The sequence below is a fragment of the Mchenga conophoros genome, linkage group LG14, assembly GCF_057382185.1.
Source record: "Mchenga conophoros isolate Kocher_MC1m ecotype Shallow Benthic linkage group LG14, M_conophoros_male_GT1.1, whole genome shotgun sequence".
NCBI classification, from domain to species: Eukaryota; Metazoa; Chordata; class Actinopteri; order Cichliformes; family Cichlidae; genus Mchenga; species Mchenga conophoros.
In genome coordinates this window covers 1,252,836-1,276,876 of record NC_140539.1, presented here as the reverse complement: position 1 = coordinate 1,276,876, position 24,041 = coordinate 1,252,836, and the positions used below count along the sequence as shown (strand labels likewise).

Sequence of the window (24,041 nt, the reverse complement as noted above, 5' to 3'; positions counted from 1 at the left end):
ACTCACTCCTTTTTTTGTATTTAGACCTGGTTTAATTCTGGTATAGTTGAATATTTGTATATAATCCTCGCAGCTGTCAGACTCTATAACAGGGGTCACCAGCCTTTCTTAAAACTGAGAGGTAGATAAAACTGTGAACAGTTTGGTTCATCTTTAGTTACATGGTTCTATCTACACTGAAAAAAATGCAATAGGGTGGTTGTTGAATCTGCATAGAATTACTTCATATATCCAGCATGACTAATTTAAATTTCACATCTAAACATATTTTTGTCTTTTAATTTTCACATATTCTTTAAGAATATTCATTCTTTTAGAACAAATCATGTTGAAAAGAAACAAGTTAGTCGTGTTTTATCCTCAAGCTCCGCCCCCTGGAAAGGAAAAATCGGCTGCACTGTCCGCCATTTTTGTCTCTCGCTTTGGAAAATCTACTACCATCTGGAGTTTTACACTTGAAGGTAAATAGGATTTTAAAGCTAATGTGGCGAGACGAGGTTGGGATATAAAGTAAATACTCTTCAGTTTTAAAGAACGACAACGCCACCCTGGGAATTTCACCCAGAGAATACTGGAAATGACACTAAATCACCAAAAAGGCACTTAGGTTCGCTATACTCAATCCAGAGACAAGGTTCAATAATAAACAAATTGACAATTTATTGGTAATTATTTAAAACACCGAATAAAAACATAATCATAAATATTCAAATACAAATATGCTTAAAAAGGTATTCAGAGCTGAGGCTTACCAGTGGAGGGGCAGGGATGCCACACACAACTAAAGAAAGAAAACACACCAAAACACAAGTGCAACACACTATCACACACTCACACTAATAAACTAGACAAGGCAGGTGTGTACACTCAAGGGATCCCACCACCAAGGCACCCTAGTCTCCTCCACGTCGGCACTCCGCATCTGAATAAAAGAAACAAAGAAAATGTTAATATATTACAACAAACTAATGTGTAGCACCGGGGGATAACCCAACTGCAGGACCACACTGGTGATCCACAGCTAGAAAAAGGGCCTCCCACCAGTGGTGTAACAGAAAATCCAAACTACAAATCAAAAAGCAATAAAACAACATACAATCTGAATAAAACTCTAAAATCTGGAGCAAACGGAATCGCCGTACTGCTCCAACTTGCCGTCCACACGACGATAAGTTAACAGGCAATCAATATGCACGCCAGCTGACTCCGATAACCGGCATGCATATGGCCGTTGTCCACGCCGACGTCCACTGTAAAAGCTGACAGCAGCAGGGAAAGAATTCTCACAACGGGAACAGACGGTAAAAGCACAGCAAGGCAAAACAGCAGCACTTCAGTTCGCGTAGCTTGGCGCAAAACTAAGGCCCACACTTCCAAATAAGCCGGGTCACAGAACGTAAGCAGAATAGCTCAGAGGAGGCTTCTATAGCTACGACCAGCCGCGATGGGGGCTTCAGAAGAATAACCCGCAAATGATCTCCACCACACCGAGGGGAAGTCAGGTGACCAAAAAGGAGATCACAGGCAAGCGACGCAGAGACACTCAAATGGCCACTATTTATACCAGCGCCCCCTAATGGGCCAGGCTGAAAGTGGGTTGGACCGAAGGATAACATTCATCCTGCCATACTAACACACCAGTGAGAAAGAGTGTAGACCCTTTATATATGTGGACTTTTACTGGGGTGTTGTTATTTTACAGGTATGTGGGCTGTTTATCGAAAACCATGAAAGGCCAATGTTAGGCTCCAGTTAGCTAATGGTAACCGAAATTATGCGATAAGCAAATTAGTAATTAACATATATAATGTGAGTTAATATTGTTTGTATATTCTTTCAGTCTAAATTAACAGACTATTACAAACTTGCATCGGTGTCTGTAGTAAGTGGTGGTACCTGCAGTGTCTTAACCATTAAACAAGCTAATGTAGGGCCGGGATATGACTAGTTTGTTGAAACATGTCTGCTGCCAATGTGACTGCTCACACACGGTAACATTACCAGCACATAGCCACTAGGGGTGCAACGATACACAAAATTCACGGTTCGGTTCGGTTCGATACTTTGGTGTCACGGTTCGATATTTTTTCGATACAAAAAAAATGTTCATGCCTTTTTAATTTGTCATTTATTAAAATTATAAATATATATTTTAACTCAAAAGTACAGTTTTTAAATTTAACCCTAACCCTTGTGTGTGTTTTTTATTTTGACAGCGAATGCGCACCTGCGGACCACTTATGTGCAGCCCTGGTTATTTAGCTCGTCATATTGCAGCCACAGAAATTCTTTTGTCCATAAAACCATAAAGCTGCACTTTCTTTTTGCCTTATAGTCTGATTTGTCATAACTTCTCCGTTTTGTGGTAAGCTTTTCTTTGGCTGTCACTTCTTCACCCTGACCTGTCTTATTTGGCTCAGCAGAACTAAAATATATATACTGCTGCTTTTACACACGCACTCACATAAGCTCAGCGATTCTCTGCGCGATCAACCTCTCACATGTTTAAGCTGCGGGAGATTTCACTTGTCATGTTTGCATAGTAAGCTAACGATTAATAAGACGATGTCAGAGGAATTGGTGCACAAATTATCATCACTCACAGATCAGTGCTGTCGCTCTCTATACACAGTTCGCACGATTGCAAAGTGAAAGCAAAAAAACAAGCGCAAATTCAAACGCGACTTCAATATGTCACATATTGACAGTGGCTCACCGATGCCAATGACATAATTACCCAGCTACATTTCTGAAAGAATGCAAAAGCATTGACATATATTTTTCCTACAATAGCCCGACGGGCAGGGCAGAGATAGATTTTGGTAGCCCGACTGAAAAGATCGCTAGCCCCGGGACGTCGGGCTAGCGATATTGCGAGCCCTGTATCTGATTGAGGAATCACTCATCTTTGGAAAAGAGAGTTTATTACAGAGAAATGGCTCTTTCCAAAATAAAAGCTATACTATCCGCTTCTTCTGGGCTATATTCTCAGCAGCATATTAAACACATAAGGAGAATCATGTGCTAACAGCTGTCTAAATGACTCGGCTAAAGTTAGTAGCATGCATGCTTGTTTTTTTTCTGCTTCAACTTGTCCTTGCACTAGGATGATGTCGGCGTAAATGTGCAGTCATATTCGTTGTGTTCCCACTAGTGCTTTCAGGTTAATCTCGTTGAAATGACCTTAACGCCACAACACGGCAAATCTCCGTTAATGAGCTACCGCCGATCGCCCCGTGCATGGGGCTAGATGGCCAACATGTTAACGAGCTAACTGCGCTAACACACTAGCTCCCACCCATGTAATTGAGCATTGCATGGCACATCCAACATACTGTTTTACTTTAGTCCATGACTCGCTTACCTTCAGGGTCATACGTCACATGAAAACCAAAATAGTTCCAAACGCCAGATCTGAATGCCCTGCGCTCTTCCTTCTGACGATGCTGTCTGTGTTGAGCGCTCAGTGAATCTGCGTTCGACTACTCCGCCTAGGCTGCACTGTCGAGCCTAGGCGGAGTAGTCGAACGCAGATTCACTGAGCGCTCAACACAGACAGCATCGTCAGAAGGAAAGTTGATAAAATAAATTAAAAATTTTGTATTGTTCGATACATATGCGTACCGAACCGAAAGCACTGTATCGAACGGTTCAATATCGATACGAATATCGTTGCACCCCTAATAGCCACAGCCGCTATAAACATGCTGAAAGGTCAATCTAGCTTCTGTAGTCAGCAGCTGGAAGACTCAACACAGACCCAAGATTCAGTGTAACGGTTATCTAAATGTTGTGTGTCCTGTTTGTAAGCCCAGAAAAAGAAATTAAATAAAATGACGACCTTGAGCTTCAAGCTAATGTAAGCGTAATGCTATAGCATAAAGCGACTAATGCAATGATGACGTTGTTAAGTTAGTAAAAATACAGTAAATATATCCAACATGAATCATTTATATTTTTGGTCTAAACATAATTAAGTCTCACGCCTTTCACTTGTTTTAGAAGGATGTTCAGTCTTTTAAAACCAGTCATATCAAAATAACAGAAAATAGTTGTGTTTTCTGTTGAAACTCCACCCCCCAGGGTGTGTTCTGCGAGGGAAAATTCACTGTGGCGGTCCGCCATTTTTTGTCGTTGCTTCGTTTACGTTTGGTGCTGAGCTTTACTTTGTCGAGGTAAACTGAAAACTACATGTTTGAGAGGAAACGAAGAGAACATCCATTATATGGGGAAGTTTTTCTCATGAATTCCTGTTGAGCAACATAATGGAAAAAACAAGTCATTCCTTAAGTTAACTAACGATAATGCTAGCTTAAGCTGCGAGACAATATTATGTGCATTAGCTTTTTTTCAGTGTGTGCCCAGTCACATTCGCTTGTTTTTTCTCAGTGAATACAGACTAACAAACTCGTGTCCATTTAGTTAACTGGTTAACTAAATGGATTAGCTGAAAAGCCTTCAGCTAATCCAAAATGCTGCAGCAAGAGTCCTGACAGGGACTAGAAAGAGAGAGCATATTTCTCCTGTTTTGGCTTCCCTTCATTGGCTTCCTGTTAAATCCAGAATTGAATTCAAAATCCTGCTCCTCACATACAAGGTCTTAAATAATCAGGCCCCATCTTATCTTAATGACCTTGTAGTACCATATCACCCTATTAGAGCACTTGGCTCTCGCTCTGCAGGCCTACTTGTTGTTCCTAGAGTATTTAAAAGTAGAATGGGAGGGAGAGCCTTCAGTTTTCAGGCCCCTCTTCTGTGGAACCAGCTTCCAGTTTGGATTCGGGAGACAGACACTATCTCTACTTTTAAGATTAGGCTTAAAACTTTCCTTTTTGCTAAAGCATATAGTTAGGGCTGGACCAGGTGACCCTGAATCCTCCCTTTGTTATGCTGCAATAGATGTAGGCTGCCGGGGGATTCCCATGATGCATTGAGTTTTTCCTTTCCAGTCACCTTTCTCACTCACTATGTATTAATAGACCTCTCTGCATTGAATCATATCTGTTATTAACCTCTGTCTCTCTTCCACAGCATGTCTTTATCCTGTCTTCCTTCTCTCACCCCAACCGGTCGCAGCAGATGGCCGCCCCTCCCTGAGCCTGGTTCTGCCGGAGGTTTCTTCCTGTTAAAAGGGAGTTTTTCCTTCCCACTGTCGCCAAAGTGCTTGCTCATAGGGGGTCATATGATTGTTGGGTTTTTCTCTGTATCTATGAAGCGCCTTGAGGCGACTTTTGTTGTGATTTGGCGCTATATAAATAAAATTGAATTGAAAATTGAATTGAATTGAAAATTGAAAGTTGTACCTAAAATGTTTTAGTTAAACAGTTAAATAAGCTAGTTTGCCATGGGGAGGGCTCTGTTGGGGGGGGGGGGGGGGGGGTGAAGATTTGCATATGTTATCTCACATTCTGTAAGGTAAATTTTCTGGAAAGGTCAAATTAACTAATTTAACTAAGTATTAATGAAAGACCTTGATGTGTATATGACAATAATAGGAGGCAACTGCTGTGGTTGCAAACAGGCTTTGGGTGGTATGGAAGTAAGGGCAACTATGGAACTGCTCAGCAACATGGGACCCATAGCTAATAAATAGTAACATGACAAAAAATAACAACTTTGTGTGGATGTAGCCTTGTGAGATTTGAGATTTTGACAGCATTTTTATGTGACAACTTGTCTTTTTAGATAAATGCAGAGTTTAAGCGCATTACCACCATGCCACTGCAGTCCAGATTACTCTCGCAGATAGATGTGCTATCTGACAAACTCATAAAGGTCTTCAAAAGGTGAGGAGGACAAATAGGAAGAAGACTGCAGAACATTCTGGAGCCCACGGCCCAGGTAAGAAAAAAATAATTTGTGTATACACTTTAGGGAAAATAATAATTTTAACAAAATGCTGCTTGTCACTCTATGCCAGGAGTATGTTGAAAATCACCTGGGATTTTCACAATTTACCATGGGTGCGTTTTTTGTTTTTGTTTTTTCTTTTACCTGCATCAGAACGATGTGTGGAGTTCATAGTTGAACACCTTTCTATGCTCTGACAGTATTCTGCTTCTTTGCATGGAGATTTCACTTCATGCATTACCTTTTTAAGCATTCTGAGGACTCAAATCACATGCTGTAATGAATCCATTTTTGTTCACCTAATGTGTTAATGTTAACATTTTTTGGAATAGTGACACAGATTAAAATAAGATTTGGTATAATGTTCTTTGACCAGTGTTCTGTTTAATTAAATTTTGGAATTCTGCATTTTCTAGGCCACAGATGAAGCCATTATCCAACGATCTAATAAGGAAACAACCATGGGAATTTACATCATAAAGTCAAGAGATGCCAATGGCAGCCCTGAGGACATCGGGATAGTCCTTGAAGGCCAGAGAGTCTGGCAGGATTTGGATAACTATACCCTAGCAGCTGCAATGCTGTTTGGACTAATGTACACTTTGAACCTCACCTACCCACTGGAAAAGTATACCTTCGAGGTATTATAGAAACTGGTTATGGAGCTCAAAAGGAACAGCCTTTCAAAGAAGGCCCAGGTTTTGTATGATTGAACAGTTTTCCAGTTATGATGTGGGAACAACATGTTTACCTCTTCGAATATATACCATCCTTTCTTTTAAGCCAGCACTGGTAAAGTTGCAGTACATAGTGAAACTTATTTTTCTGGCACTTTTCAACTTGGGGCCTTTATTACTGCAGTTTTCACTTTTCAAGCCATGGTTTTTTTTTTTTTAAAAAGAAATTCAAACTTTGAATGTCCATTTTTCTCAATGGAAATGGTGCCTTGCACCAATTTCACCAATTTGCAATTTTTTTCCCAAGGTGCACCACTACAAACAGATTGCATTGTCTAGTATTAGTGATTGTGATGTTTAGTGATAGAAGCAAGCCAATACTAATCAGTTTAGGTCTCTTGGTTGTGTGCCTGTGGGTTATAATGTTATTTTAAGTCTCTTCTTTGTGTCATTTTAATAATTACACCCCTGTTGCCATATTACCTTATGGCTCTTACATTTAAAAAACTATTTTTTACATAAGTGCGATGTCACAAGGCCCCACAATGTTGAATTCAGGTTCCAGCAGATAACTTTGAGGAATGTTGTGGAATGTTTTTCAAGAGATGCATTGTACAAATATGACTCATGTATATTTTGGAAGCCTGAATTGAAAGTCCATTGTTACAACTGTGTAGTATTTTCAAAAATACAGGTCATTGTTCAAAAATGTTTTGCTTATTTCTTTGATTGAGAGAAAGTGTACAGCACATACAGTAAGATCAGCCTTAATTTAGTTTTATTTATTGAACACTCAATTATATATTAGATTATATATTATATATTAGAAATTTGTTATAAAATAAAATAAGCTTACCATAAAATAATCTTGTCAATATAACACATAGTAGTCCAATACAATTAACACAAAAAGTTCATGTCTGATAAACAAGTGGTTTCTATAAATATTTGACCGGAATGAAAAACATAACAACAACATAAAAAAGTCATGTTCATGTTACCAGAAAAATGTGTGCAGGTATAACATAAAAAACTGGCTGGCAGACTGTGGGGAGATGGGGAAATAGGACCCAAACGCCGGACTCTTCAGTGCAACAGTGTTTATTTACAAGGTGGTGAAGTAAACAACAATAAATCCCCAGTTTCCCAGACTCCCGTGTAGTGTCTTCTTCCAAAAGTCCCCGTGTAGTGCTCTCTCCTCCAGTGTCCCTGCACTCCTCCTGAGGGGGAAACAATAGAGGCAGCTGTTACACACTTGTCCCAGCAGGCATACACTCACACTTGACTGTGCTTGAAGACTGACGTGTAGTCAAACGCAATAATCCAGCGTCGGTGGAAGCTCCATCGCTCATCTAAATAGCTCCCCCGACAAGCCCAGATGAGGAGCAGGCGTGCGGCAAGGACTTTGGGCGTGGCCAGCCCTGAAGTCAGGCCACGCCCCCAGGGCTGAAGGTGCCTGTAACTTGGCCACAGAAGAAAGGCGACACACACACACACCTGCCTACATACAGATGTGCACAGGGGCAGTGCAGACAACACACCAAATAATAATAATAATAATAATAATAACAACAACAACAGTCGTAGTCCCCACTGCCCACGGACCACGAGTCCCCAGAGTCGGGTCCGTGACACACCGTAGGGGTAAAAGTTGTTACCAATCAAATTATGATATGTTAAAGTTAAAACAAAACAACTGTTTTAGATATGATCTAATATACATTTTGTAGTTATCCTTATAATTACAAAATGTTTCATGTAAGATTTAAGTTTTGTGATTTAAATCTGACATCACCAAAGTATTTTGGAATTTGAATAATGTATTTTGTAACTGCAGTACACATGGGACTGTCTAGTGGAGACTTCATGGCTGTGCCTTCACCTGGAGACTGGCGCTCCATCACAGAGGGACTCCAGGAGCGCTGGAACTTCCCTCTGTGCTGTGCAGCTCTGGATGGGAAGCACGTCCAGACAAAGGCACCCCATATATCATATAGGAGACACACACATTGATATACACTAAATATTCATTTCATTTCTTTTTTGTGGTGCCCAAATTTATGCACCTGCTTGATTTTGTTTAAACAATTATTGCACACTTTCTGTAAATCCAGTAAACTTCTTTTCACTTCTCAAATATCACTGTGTGTGTCTCCTGTATAATATTTAACTGACATTTTTTATTGTAACAACGATTTATACAGGAAAATAATGTCTATTAACAAGGTTGCCCAAACTTCTGCATCCCACTGTATCAGTATATTTTGTCATTAGTATAATATGAAATAAATTCTACATGTGTCAAGTCGTGTGCCAACATTTGCTGTGTAGTAGAACTGAGACATTAGTCATTATAAACATTTATTTGAAATAATATTAAAATTCTCACACAGAAAAACATTAAACATAAATATATAAAATATAAGAATTTACAGAGAGACAGGAATAAAAAGGACCAGCTGCTCTCCAGAGCAGGAACAAGGCTGAGGAGGAAATGCTCCATTGGAGACTGGTGTGGCCTCTTCAGGGACACCAGGGTGGCCAGCTCCAGCGCCGATGGACCGTCCTGGGACCCGTCCCTCATCTGCCTCGGAGCCGTCCTCCTCTGTGGGCCTGTAAAACAGCACAAAACACAAAGAAATGAGAAGGCTGCTACTAGATTTTAATTTCAACATTGAAAAAAACAATAACAGGATATAATCAGATTGGTTGTAGATATTTAGTAAAGGTGATCACAAGGGAATCCCACCGACTAAAAAGGTATCAGTGCTTGCTGTACATACCTGTGGGTGCAGCAGCAGGAGCTCAGGGACTGGGGAGCCAGGAGAAGCAACGGGGGATGCTCTGCTGCAGAACCAGTTGGTTCTATCAATACAGTATTAAATGTTAACATGTTGAATATAATCAGAGAAAGTATATACAGTGGTCCCTCATTTATTGCAGCAGGGGTTCTCAGAATAACTAGCCCCTGGCCACGCACTTTATACACTTTTTTCCCCACACACATGAACATTGGTCACAGTTCTCACAATTGATTCTCAAAGTGCAAACCTTTGTAGATTGCAAAACGTAAAAGTATTAATATGCCGCGGTTTGTCTTCATCTGCCCGCCACTTTCGTGCGCCTTTTTCCCTCACGGTGCAGGTGTCTATTTCCGAATGAGGCTCATAGTTATGGGTGTTTTTGTGCTGTTTTTTCTATTGGACGCGATGGTTATCAAAACCAAACGTGATAAATTTGGCAAGCGCAGTAGATTTGTCAATCAGGCTGCAGAATGCAATGCTGTACTGTGCAATAAAAAATCAGCGAAAAAGCGAAGCAGTGACGGATGAACAGCGGGACCACTGTGTGCTGTTTATTAATAAACAATAAAATATATTCCTAAATGACAACATGCATAAAAGCAGAACGGTATTTGTACGTCAGTGGGAAAATAGCGGTGGCTTGCTAGCTTTTGTGCGGCTTCCCCGGGTCAGTGAAAACTTTCAAAAGAGAAATGAATGAACTTACCAGGTTGCCCGATCTCTTCACATATCTTCCTCCAAGCTCGGTCCTTTTTATTCCTGTCTCGGTACTGAAAGCAGCTGGTGTTGTACAGCTCCGAGTTGTTTGCTACGCGTTGATGAGCCTTCCCTCCATTGAAGTATGAAGGGCTTTGGCTGGATCTGCCCCTTTGACCTAGGTCAGAGCCACGTCACCAGGCTCCTGATTGGTTGTCGCGGCGCGATTTGACGCTGGAGTTCAGATTTTTCCAACTCGAGCCGTAGACGCGAAACGCGCGTATGCACAAAATGCAACACAAAAACTGAGGAGCGTGGTTTTCACGCGTTTTTGCGACGCAAATCTGCTTCTGAATTTTTGCAGGACCCGCAATTGCGTGTCATCGCGCTTCTACATTAACTTTACATGTAAATCTGATGCTCTGATCGCGTCTATCGCGTTCGATTTGAGCAGACCGTAATTCTGTCGCACGGAGACCTAGCTTAGCACTTGCGCAGGTGAAGCCAAAGGGAAGATGTGCTTCACCATATTTTCTAGTCTTTGGCTTGGAAGGAAATTGGTTTGGAAACATATTCAGCGATGCTTCATCTCCTGCTTTGCGTTTGTGTAGGAGCCCCATCATAAACCTGTCCATTATGCTAGCAGTGTCCAAGAGTTCTTTTTTTTTTCATACCGCGACCCCCCATAGGGGGTGGGCCCCACACTTTGGGAACCTCTGTTCTATGAGCAAGCACCTTGGTGACAGTGGGAAGGAAAAACTCCCTTTAAACTCGCCTGTCAGTGCGCCCCAGGGCAGCTGTGGCTACAATGTAGCTGCCATCACCTGTGTGTGAATGTAGTGTAAAGCGCTTTGGGGTCCTTAGGGACTAAGTAAAGCGCTATATAAATACAGGCCATTTACCATTTAACAGGAAGAAACCTCCAGCAGAACCAGGCTCAGGGAGGGGCGGGGCCATCTGCTGCGACTGGTTGGGGTGAGAGAAGCAAGGATTTAATTAAAAACTCAATTTACATGCATCCTATATGTGATCAGTATTAAAATAACATCTAATTTAGTAGAAATGTTCTCAGCCAGGAATAAAAGTAAGTCATGCAGGATGATGACATGGAAAAAAATCTGCTTTGTTCAACATCACTACTTTTTCTTGCCATTTGAAATAAGCCTGATAATAACTACAAGAAGTGCAAAAAATACGCTTTGGATGTCCTGGAACAGGGGTCGCCAACCTTTCTGATGGCGAGTGCCATTTAAAATTTCCTCAGAAGTCAGTGTGTCATATGATTGCATTAGCAATAAATTTAATAATGCTCTATATTAACAGTTACACACTATGTATCAGAATCAGAATACTTTATTAATCCCGAAGGAAATTATAGGTTACAGCAGGCAGCACGCTAATGGCGCATGCACACTTACAAAGGAACCTTCTGACCAGACTTACACAAACAACACATTGGGAAGACATGTCAGAAGGTAGGCTGATAGGAAAAAACAACGACAATACATAACATGAGGTGAGAGGAGGAGAAAAAACTCCACTCAGACTGAGCTCCTAGTGGGAGAACAGTTTGATAACAGAAAAAAAACACCTCAGCACAAAAAGCACATGACTATCAATACACCATGAAACACAAGATAAGCAACAGGGCGGGTAAAGGGTAAGAGAGCCGGTGTAGACAGCGCATCCGGTCCTGCAGCATGTCTGCGCTGGTCCAGTCGACCACCATCTTCCCCGGGAGGGGACAAGCATCGAAGGCGTTTGGAAAGGGAGGGGGGATCAGTGTGTATCAGTGTATGTGTGTGTGTGTTTCCAGAGTTCAGCTGAGACAGTGTCCTTCGCCCTGCCAGGCTAAGTAAACCCAGGTGGCCTTGCATAGGAACAGACTCAACACAGTCGTCATCAGGGTGTTGTTGTTCGGCTCCAGCCTTGAGCCCACAGCTGGCGCCGAAGTGGTAGCCGGAATAAATGGTGATTTTTGTTTTATGCGAGCAACTCATGAGAATTTCAGAGCTGTTCTTTAACACTCCGACACTGGTCTCTCAATCTCCCGTTGGAGAGCTGCGAGCTTTTCCCTGATGTTATCAAACTTGTGCTCTGTGATGTTGCCATTCTTTTGCTCAAAGAGCAGATTTAGAGACCTCACGACCGCAGTGAGCTGTTCCACGATGTGATCCAACTTTCGCTCAGAGGTGTTATTCTGAGTATTCACGGCAGCCGTTAGCTTCTCTCAAGGTGTTAACCATGCTGCTCTCAGTGAGCCCGTTCGGAGAAGTCGCGCCTCGTCCCATCGTTTGAATCCCAGCGGGCAGCCTTGGGGTGTTTGAACAGCCGGTTCCGCTTCCTTAATTCTCCGATAAGCCAGGGCCAAGCCAGCTCCGATCAGCAAGAACCCTGTTATCATGGTTCCGAATAGGGAGATATCTTCAGCGTCCTTGATCGACAGTCCCGCCAGGCACATGATCCTCCATTTCTGCCACCCGTCCATCGTTTATCCGGCAGGGAAAGTCCCTCCAGGGCACTCAGGCTCACCGAGCCCAGACTTCTCGTTGAGAAAAGGGTGTCAATAGCATTCAGAGACCAGTTGATCAAATCCATAATTCCTCTTTTAGGTTTTAGAAACAGACTGTGAGAGAGTGTCCAGGGAAAGTAAAAACACAAGACAAGACAAGGACACAAGAGGCTAAGCAGGGAAGATAAGGGAGAGGAGGAGAGGAGAAAAGTGCGACCGCCTTCGCCGAGAGCTAAAGAAAGCTATATAGAACCACTTTATAGGATTATATTTGTTCGCAGATGTTGGCAGCTGTCAGCAAATAGTTTTCAGCTATTTTGAAACAAAAAAAAGACTTTTTATCCATAACAGCAAATGAACTGAACAACAGAAAATACAAATGCTATTTATGGCCTCCTCACAACAATGATAAGAAAAATAAACTGGGCCAATATGGCATGTTTGTTAATACAGAGACACACATGTTAATGTGATCTCTGGTGCCCCACTCAGAGACACAGGTCTCCAAATGTCCAGCATTCAGAGGCTACCTGAGGACTCATGTGAGAGAAAACCCGCTCACACAGACATTCAGAGCCAAATACTGTCAATAAGGCCTCTGCAATCCATCACCAGTTCAGCTCTGATGATTCAGTAAGGACATCTCCTGGTCTCATCTTCATGTTTCCCTCTCACCACATATCCAAACCGACATCATGACCAGCTTTACAGCTGTGGCTCCAGCAAACATCAGCTGATACTAGAAAGTGATATTAAATAAATTCTAACAACAGCTGATCAAACGTGCTGCTGTTGTTTAGCGCGACATCCGCTGGTTTCCTCTTTCTGTTGTGTTAACCAAGATGGCGCCAGTGTTCACGGCAAGCCGTCTCCTCCGCTTTTGTTTGTTGTTTATTGTCCTTCTCTCTATGTGCTGCCCTGATGTCTCCACGTTACTTGTCTATGATCGCCAAACGCTTTTGAATCTCCGGCCTTTGGACTACCAGACACAAGATTTTAAATGGAGATCTGACAATCCTCCTCCGCTTTCGAAGGACTTTCCTGATTACCTCCGCCACTTACCATCTGCCTTCTCTCAAAGGAAACGTTCACGGAGACGGGGTAAACGTGGCGGCATCCGTGTTCGTATCAAGGCCCTTTTAAAGTCCTATGTTGCAATAAATGATCGCTATTCTACAAACATTCTGTCATCTATTTCTGCCCTCCGAGACCATGCTAACTTCAGACTGTTCTGTCATCGCTGGATTCGCCCTGTCGGACCTTATGGTTACCTGAACCTCCCAGCTGATCTTCCACCCGGTCGGTGCTGGGTGCGGTCCTCCAGAGGAGGCGCGAATCTCGGCAACCTTCGCCTGCTGCGGCGTTCTCCTACCAGTAACAGTGTGACCACTCTCCGTATGGCCTTATTAAATACAAGGTCACTGACGAATAAGACTTTTATTTTAAATGACCTTATCCTATCGTCGGGACTGGATTTCTTATTCCTGACGGAAGCTTGGCTTCGCCCCGGCGACCTTTTTCCCTTCTCGGAGCTGCTCCCACCTGACCACGCTTTTATTAGCTCACCCCGGACCACTGGAAGAGGTGGAGGGCTAGCTTCAGTTTTTAAAAACAAACTTCGATGTCGGCAGCTGCCACCTGTTCTGTACCGCAGTTTCGAGGTGCAGTTATTGGAAGTGAACTGCGTCCCCTCCATCCTCTGCGCTGTGGTGTATCGTCCCCCGAAACTTATCAAGGATTTTCTTCCAGAATTTGCTGATCTACTGGGGAGCCTAGTGCCACGTTATGACCGTATATTAATTGTTGGTGACTTCAACATTCATGTTTGCTGTGAGGACAGTTCGCTAGCTAAGGATTTCCTCGCTCTTATTAGCACCCTCAATCTCACCCAGTGGGTAAGTGAACCAACTCACACTAAAGGTCATAAACTTGATTTGGTCTTATGGTCTGGATATTTGCATCACGGACATAGAGGACTTTGGGATTTCAGATCACTTCCCGGTTTTGTTTAATACTGTAGCGAGCGATGTGGAATTGAACAGTGATGGTCCTGTGCGGCAATCGTGCACGATTAACTCCCAGTCAATCGCCCACTTCATTGATGCTTTCCTTGACTCTCCCCTCTCTGATGCTAACTGTAATGGGGTTTTATCAGCGGATGAGCTTGCTAACCTCTTTTATACTACATGCGCTGACATCCTTAACTCTGTGGCACCTCTGAGGATTAAACAACCCTGGCTAAATGATACTACTCGCGCCCTTAGGCGTGAATGTCGTCGTGCTGAAAGAAAATGGAGGAAAGACAAACTCCACGTCTCTCTGGACATCCTCCATAATTGTCTAAGTATCAAAAGTCTGTTAAAGCTGCCAAATCTGCCTTTTTGTCTAGCATTATTATGACTAATAGCCACAACCCCCGAGCTCTTTTTAATACTTTTAACTCTGTGATAAACCCTCGCACTACCACTTATAGGGATGCCTCCCCTGCTCTTTGTGATAAATACTTAAAGTATTTCTCTGATAAAATCTCAGCTCTAAGGGCTTCTCATCCATCTCATCCATCATCAGTTTTAGACCCAGTTCCAGCTCCTGAATGCTTGACTGTCTTTCAACAGTTTGAGCCAGTGTCTTATTCTGCTTTAAAAGATATAATTGATCATCTCAAAATCTCTGGTTCCCCGCATAATATTCTTCCTTCTCGTTTCTTTAAGGAAGCTTTACATGTTATTGGTCCTTGTAGCTTATCTCTGCTGAATGCATCATTGTCATCAGGTTGTGTACCGTCTGTCTTTAAGCATGCTGTTGTGCAACCTATTATGAAAAAGAAAAATCTTGACCTAATTGGTCTCACTAACTACAGGCCGATCTCCAAACTCCCTTTTATTTCCAAAATATTGGAAAAGGTAGTTCTAAAACAACTTCAGGCCTTTTTAGATGCAAATGGTATTAATGACAAGTTTCAGTCTGGTTTGAAACCTCGCCACAGCACAGAGACAGCCTTACTTAGAGTTGTTAATGATCTTCTTTTAACTGTTGACTCTGGATATTCTGTGGTCTTAGTTTTACTTGACTTGTCTGCTGCTTTTGACACGGTTAACCACAACATTCTTCTATCAAGATTGGAACATGTTGTTGGTCTCAAAGGTTTTATCTTGGTTTAAATCCTACCTCTCAGAGAGGTCGTTCTCTGTTGCTATGGGGCAACACTCCTCGGCTTCTGCCCCTATTTACTGTGGTGTGCCTCAAGGGTCCGCGCTCGGTCCTGCTCTTTTCTCTTTGTACATGTTGCCGTTGGGATTAATTTTTAGAAAATACAACATCTCCTTTCACTGTTATGCCGATGATATCCAGATTTATTTACCTTTGAAATCCGATGTGTCTGCTTCTTTGCAACCTCTGTTCAACTGTTTGCATGAAGTTAAAATCTGGTTATCACATAATTTTCTTACATTGAACAAGAATAAGACCGAAATCATAGTCTTTGGTAGTCACACTCTGCTAGACCAGTTAGCTGATGCCCTAGGCCCTCTCGCTAGCCATCTTTCGTCCACTGTAAGAAACCTCGGAGTGTTCCTGGATGGCTTTTTTAAACTCGAGAAACAGGTCTCCACTGTGGTAAAAAACAGCTTTTACCAGTTGCGTCAGATTTCCAAAGCAAAGCCGTTCCTTCCTTTAAAGGACCTTGAAAAGCTTATCCACGCATTTATTACATCCAGATTGGACGACTTTAACTGCCTCTACTCGGGCCTCCAACACTCCTCTCTTTGCCGGCTCCAGTTAATTCAAAATGCAGCTGCGCGTCTTTTAACAGGTACGAGAATTCATGAACACATAACTCCAATCTTAGCCAAATTACATTGGCTCCCTGTTAAATATTGTATAGATTAAAATTAAAATTCTTTTGTTCACTTTTAATATTTTGAATAATTTAGCGCCCAGTTATCTTTCTGATTTACTCCATTCATACAATCCCAACAGAGCACTTAGATCGTCCAACCACAGGCTCCTAGCACAACCTAGGACTCGAATGAAGTCGAGAGGCGACCGGGCCTTTGCATCCGTGGCACCCAGACTCTGGAATAACCTCCCCGTTCATATTCGCACTGCCGAGTCTATCCAGTCTTTTTAATCATGTCTTAAAAGTTATTTTTTTACTTTGGCTTTTGATTCTGTCTAGTTGGCTGTTTTAGCTTGTTGCGTTGTTACCTATTGTTTGTTGTCCTCTTTTATTGTTTGTTTTAACTGTCTCATGCTTTTACTGACTGTGAAGCACTATGGTCAACACTGTTGTTTTACTATGTGCTATATAAATAAATTTTGATTTGATTTGATTTCTGGCGCAAAGTGGGCTGTTACACCCCAGCCTAGGCAACCGGCGTGCAACGTATGAAAATAAAAATAAGAAAAAAAAAACACACGAGAAAAAAACTACAGCTCTCCACCAAAATCCCAAAACGAAGGTGTCACAAACGAACATATTAACAAACCCATTCACAGCTATTTACAACAGACTATTTATTTACAACAAAACACCAAACTACTTACAACACGGGGGAGATCGCAACCATGACCAACTGACACACAGGGGCCTGTTCTTCGTACCGCGCTAAGTGAGTTAGCTGGATGAGATTGTTGACGATTTCGCGTGATCCTGGATCGTTCGGTTCTTCGAAGCCCATCCGGGACTTGCTGTCATAGCAACAGAGCCGTAAGCGTAAACCTGCTCGGGAGCAGGTTTACTTTATGTAAACAGGATTAGATCGCGGCCACGCAGGTATGTCCGCGTCATTCATACGAAAGCAACAGCGATATTCCACCACTGTTTCACCATAAATAAATAACATCAATGTAACTAAAGATAATGCAGCACTTGATCCTTTTATTGATGTCACACAGATACATACAGGTCATTTCCTAAAAAAGGGAAATGTACTATTAACATTCTATTACATGTATGTGATTATTACAGATGTAATTCATATTTCAGAGTAGTAATTGTAAATTACTTTGTGTAATCAAGATGAGAGACCACGGCTATAAAAGCGAAGGTGGATTTGGGAAGTCTGTCGCAGCCATGTCCTGTCCGTTTACGCGAGCAACCCATTGCGGAAGGTGCAAGATTGATAAGGAGAGTCCTCAGAATTCAGCGTATATTGCGGGACAGACAGGATCCTTTAGCTCAGCGCGACAGTGTGCTCATAGAGAGATATCGATGTTCCTGTGAGGGTATTATTCACTTAACCAACTTGTTGACGAGGGGGTGCAGGACCACCACCTGTCTTTTGTTGCTCTGCCCTTTTCTTGGTTGCTGTTATGAAAAAAATTAACAGAGTATTCCAGGGTCTCTTTCCAAGAGACGAAAAGCAATATAAGTGATAAATATTACCATTCTGTAGAATATTCTTATATTTCACTTTTACTTGTTCCCAAGTTCTAGTGGGTCCTGTTGTGGCTCTAATGTGAAAGGGGATATAATATAACATATTATAATATAATATAATGTAATATAATATTGGATAATATGGTGTGATATGATAAATCTACCCTACCGCCTACTGGTGTTGGCCAGAGGGGCCGATGGCGCAATATGGCAGCCTGGCTTCTGTCAGTCTGCCCCAGGGCAGCTGTGGCTACAACCGTAGCTGCCTCCACCAGTGTGTGAATGTGAGAGTGAATGAATAGTGGCATTGTAAAGCGCTTTGGGTGCCTTGAAAAGCGCTATATAAACCCACTCCATTATTATTGTTATTATTAAATTACTTACGAGTTTGATTTGTCAGCAACTTTCTGCCAGCCCTCTCTCCTTGCTTTTGCAGCCTTTGCAGTGTTCCCTTGCGTTTTAATTAAACTCTGAAACTCCTGAAATCCCTCACTCAAGAGTTCTTGCTCTGCTGCCGAAAAATACCGAGCGCTCTCCTTCGACATTTTCGCCGACCAATCAAAGGGTTGCCGATCAATGTTTCTTCTATCGATGCGTAGCCCCTGTTGGGCCACCCAGTGATCTCACATTACTTCATCCAGCTGTACTAATCGTCAACAACAGGTGTGTTCGGGGAACCGGAATAGCGAGCTCAGAGTTAGCGCGATGATTTGGTCTTGGATGTTTCATTTGATCTTGGATGTAGTAAGCGACGTACGAAGCACAGGGCCCAGGGCTTAAATACATAGAAGGAGCAATCAGGGAATGGACCACAGGAGGGAAACACAGCTGGGGCAAATTAGACCTGACGAGACAAGGAAACGTAAACTGAACACACTAAGATAACAACAGACCTTCAAAGTAAAACAGGAAACACATGACAGTCACGCAAAAACAAAACACTGACAACACCGAAACGTAACAGGGCGATAAATAAACAAGAGAGAAAAGCCGATCAGCTGATCATTGATCAGTTTCATGATTGAAGTAGCAACAGGAGAGGGAGGGGGAGAGGATGAGAGAAGAGGCAGCTGCAGCGTAACGACAGAATAACTCCAGCTTTGTGTCTTTTTCCATCCTAGACAAACTGCGTCCCTTCTCAGCTCAACATGAAACGCGTAATATTTTCTCTGAATGCGGGACGATTGTTTTTTAAGGAGCAGTTGGCAACTCTACTAACTAACCTTATGTTAGGTTTTGTATTGTTGATTGTCATTTATGCTTAGAAATATTTACTCATATATGCTTAGAAGTATATAATCATTTGTAGATTGAAAGAATGTCTCATCCTAGGAGGTCTGTAACAACTCTGTGTAGCATGAAGAGGGGAGTGAGTTCACTCCTCTACAGAGTGCTCTGGCATAGATCACACACCTCCTAGGAGAGATCGTATCTTCTCTTGCTGATATATGGCATAGCAAACACACATATATATCTCTTTAAGTATAAGAGCCTTTTGTTCAGATGGACCCGCTAGACTCCTGGCACCAGCTTTGGGGAGTCTTCACAGGGTCACATCTTGACCTCACACACACACACACACACACACACACACACACACACACACAAAGGCAAGGTACTCTTTGTGTGTATGTAGACGTCATATGTTAATGAACCTATGCATATTCATGTAACCTCAATAAAAGAGCAGTGTTACGGGAGAACGGACGAGAGCAACTGGGGTCAAGCGAAGGAACGGCGTTTGTCTGGTTCTCTCCCGTGCACGAGAAACATGAAGAACTTTGCCTACTTCGTGTCTTGCTTGCTGTGTAATTTTATTGCCTTCAACATTCCAGCGAATAGGTTCAAGCTACAAACCTATCATTAATTGGTCCTTCGAGAGCCGGAGCCCTGGAATCGGCATTCACCGAGGGGAGAAGAGACACACTGAAAGACTGACGTCAGCCAGGAAGTTCCTGTGGATTAACTGTCTGTCTTTTCTCCTCGATGAATGACGATCGGCGGGATCCGAGGCTCATATTACACGCTAAGCAACACCAAGTAAGTTTAAAGAGCCCGACTCTATAACCGTGTGGTTGTGCAGTCTCCGCCACTTTGTGAGGCGTTGAGAAGTTCGCTACTTTGTGGAGCAATAAGTGAGTTTTTCGCTGCTTTGTGGAGCGATAACTGAGTTCCTCGCTGCTTTGTGGAGCGAGAGGTGAGTTCTCCGCCGCTTTGTGGGGCGTTGAGAAGTTCCGCGGGGTCCAGAATGTGCTGGACAAAAGGCCTATTTTGTGTTGTTGTTGTTGTCGTTGTTGTCGTTGTTGTTGTTGTTGTGTGACTGTGTGCGGAGCAGAACACGTGGTCTGTGACACCGACTGTTGTTGTTATCATGGGTTCCTAGGCAACCAAGAGTGAGTCAGAGGGTGACAGACGTTTATGCTGGACTTTGCTCCTGGCAGCGCAAAGTATTTAAAAAAAAAAAAAAAAGGAGAGCGACGGCTCCTTAGCTGCGCGGGTTCACGCGAGCACGGTCGCGTGGGTTTCACGCGGACCTGAGCCGTGCGGTTAATCGCAGGCTTATAAATGGAAGAGATTCAAATGTTAGAAGTTTTCAGAAAACACACCAGCCTTGAAGAGCGTGTGGAGAAGGCCAGCCCACATCAGCAGCTATGCTCTGGTGGGTGGCTTTCCCTCCACCCCTTGCTGACACAAAATGTTTATTCTTTAACTTGCCCTGATCGACAGCAGCCTGTGTGCCAGACCATAGATTTAATTGAGGTGGATAATTGTTAAAAGCAATCTGCATTAAGCTTAGGGTTGCTCAGATTTAGTACAATGACATATGAGGTGAAGTGATATAGATAAATATTTAAACTAATGAAGTGCATAGAGGCACTTGACCTGTGTGAAAGACTGTCGTCTTATTATGAGCTATTGTTGAGATATACAGCACACCTGTGAAAACAACTAATATGCTGAACCTTGTATGAAACAGCTGAAAACTACATGATGGAGAAGCTGAATTGAATATGAAAGTGTAAGACTTTGCCACTGTGGGCAAAGCATGCGACCACTTTTCTGAGCTGATGAGCAAGCTACACATTATCAGATCGAGAGCTGTCTGAGAACTCCTCAAAGAGAGGGAAACAGTACTATGATAACTATGATAACTGGAGTGTGCAGAGTTTCCGTGAGCAGTTTTCCTGCATCTTGACTCATGTGTGTGGAGTGTTCATAGCATCAGCATCATGTTTCTGTTTATTTGTTTTGTTGGGTTAAAAATAATTAAATAAACTTGTGATCATACATATGGATCACCATGGCACATATCATCAGCCATATGATTTATTTATGCAGATGAAAAAGTGAGTGTGAATGTGTTTGACGTCACAGTGTCTTTGTGCGCTGTGTAAAAGTAATTGCCTCCAATTGTGAGAGCGGTGATTCAGAATCAGAATCAGAATACTTTATTGATCCCTGGGGGAAATTATTTTTTGTTACAGTGCTCCATTTTAAACCAACATTAAGACAAGACAGACAATACGCTAACTAAGAATAGTACAATATATACATATATATACATACATACATACATAAGTCACTTATAAATAAATAGTTGGAAAGAAACATGTGTAGTTGTAGCAGCAAACAGTGTGTTAAGTGGATGCGTTGTACAGGGAGATGGCCACAGGCAGGAATGATTTCCTGTGTCGTTCAGTGGTGCTTTTCGGTAATCTCAGTCTCTCACTGAACGAGCTCCTGTGACTGACCAGCATGTCATGGAGTGGATTCTGCAGGTCACCGGCTATTTGAAAGAGAAAAAAGAGTGAAAAAGAGAGAGAATTTATATTGTAGATAAAAAATAATAATAGGAAAAAGGTTTTGTGTTGATCAGCCAAGAACAACTACAATCTCATTTTCTGCTTTTAAGAAAGGACTGTTCACAAAAACAGAGAGAGAGAGAGAGATGAAGCAGTGATAATAATGAAAATGTCTTAGTTTGTCACTTTCAGGTGAAAAGCAGACCTGAATCAATTTTCCACATGCAGCGGTCGGAAGAAAGTTATAGTTTAACATCATTGGAAACATTCAGGCCAAGTTTCTGGCTGACTTATTTACAGCACCATGTGTCTCTCAAACTCACAAGCAAGCTCTCACCCCTCCCTGAAGACAAGGAATGCAGCTCCAAAGCAATAACATGATAAAGAGACAGCAGCAAGTCCTGAGCAAAGAGTCCCAGCAAGCAGCAGCAGTGTGGACAAACAGCATCAGAGAAGAAGAGCAAACCCATCATCCTGACTGATCGGATGAATGGCACTGTGTTTACAACAAGCTACAACTTCACTGTGCATGTGAAGAAAACTTTTGAGGAGAACTGAGGAGACTGTTGGAGTTTGACATTTGCCACCTTTGGAGTAAAATGGCAAGAAGAGACAGTGGAACACAGGACAAAGCTGAAGTGAGGTGATGGGGGTTGATAGAGGCCATAAAACTTGAGTGCTGAAGAGGTCTGCAGCTTTGGAGATAGCTGAGACCCATGTTGACAAACAACAAAACCAACTGGTATGTTTGAATGTCTATTCTACATACATTTGGACTCTGGTCCTATGGACAATGATGGAAACAACTGGAAGAGACATTTATGACGTCCTGCAGAACTCAAACCACTCTGCAGAGAGACATGTGATTTGCACACCCGGAGGAAGCATCACCAAGCTGAGATGTTTTTGAAAATGTTACTTTCTTATTTTCACTATTAAATTAACAATTTATTTGTTTGCTCGTAGGATGCAGGTTGCCATTGGATGAGATCAATGAGGAATGGGATAACTGCTAATACATTTGTCAAACTGTGTATTTATACAGTAATTTAGGGTGATTTGACATATGCTGTGTATAACAATGTTTGCATTGAAACTGTCAGACATGAGGTATTCATAACTGGGAGCTTTTCTAGCATAAAGGTCAAAAAGGGGGGAAATGTTAGGTTTTGAATTGTTGATTGTCATTTATGCTTAGAAATATTTACTCACATATGCTTAGAAGTGTATAATCATTTGTAGATTGAAAGAATGTCTCACCCTAGGAGGTCTGTAAAAACTCTGTGTAGCATGAAGACGGGAGTGAGTTCACTCCTCTACAGAGTGCTCTGGCATAGATCACACACCTCCTAGGAGAGGTCGTATCTTCTCTTGCTGATATATGGCATAGCAAACACACGTATATATCTCTTTAAGTATAAGAGCCTTTTGTTCAGATGGACCCGCTGGACTCCTGGCACCAGCTTTGGGGAGTCTTCACAGGGTCACATCTTGACCTCACACACACACACACACACACACACACACACACACACACACACACACACACACACACACACACACACAAAGGCAAGGTACTCTTTGTTTGTATGTAGACGTCATATGTTAATGAACCGATGCATATTCATGTAACCTCAATAAAACAACAGTGTTACGGGAGAACGGACGAGAGCAACTGGGGTCAAGCGAAGGAACGGCGTTTGTCTGGTTCTCTCCCGTGCACGAGAAACATGAAGAACTGTGCCTACTCGTGTCTTGCTTGCTGTGTAATTATATTGCCTTCAACGTTCCAGCGAATAGGTTCAAGCTACAAACCTATCACCTTATGAATAAAATAAAGTTCACTGTCAGTAACATCATAGCACCCGCCCAGCTGTATAGAAACTCCGTCATGCTAGCTAGCATGCAGTACGAGTTATTGTAACTGACTGTAAAAAGTCAACACAACAAAAATAATCTCCATCTAAACTTGGTTTATATCTGACCCAGATGGACTGCAGGTCATAACTTCTTACCTCAAGTTCACCTGACACTCAGACTGGCGGCCTCCTCCTGCCTCCCCTCTCCCTCATCCACCTGCTGGCCTCCACCACTTGTTAATGTTACTGAATCTGTGGAAGCTCTGCGATGCCACCACCAAACAACTGAGTTATTTTTACACACCGGCCATCATCTGGCCAATCCACCACCTCTCATTGTTTATACCTGTCCTGGAATGTGACACGTGTCACCAGTTTCTCCATTCAGATGGGATTGGTGTGAGAGTTTAGGTAACAAGATTTCAATGAGAGGTCTAAATAATAAACCTGAATACAGATC

At 42.4% G+C, this 24,041-nt stretch overlaps 1 long non-coding RNA gene across 1 annotated transcript; it reads left to right on the top strand.

Annotated features, from left to right (window-relative positions):
• The first annotated feature begins 217 nt into the window (after positions 1-217).
• On the top strand, positions 218-7,215 carry LOC146559044 (uncharacterized). The gene is made up of 3 exons (XR_014888281.1): positions 218-461; positions 5,686-5,841; positions 6,267-7,215. It is a non-coding gene; the product is annotated as an uncharacterized LOC146559044 (long non-coding RNA).
• The last annotated feature ends 16,826 nt before the right edge of the window (positions 7,216-24,041 follow it).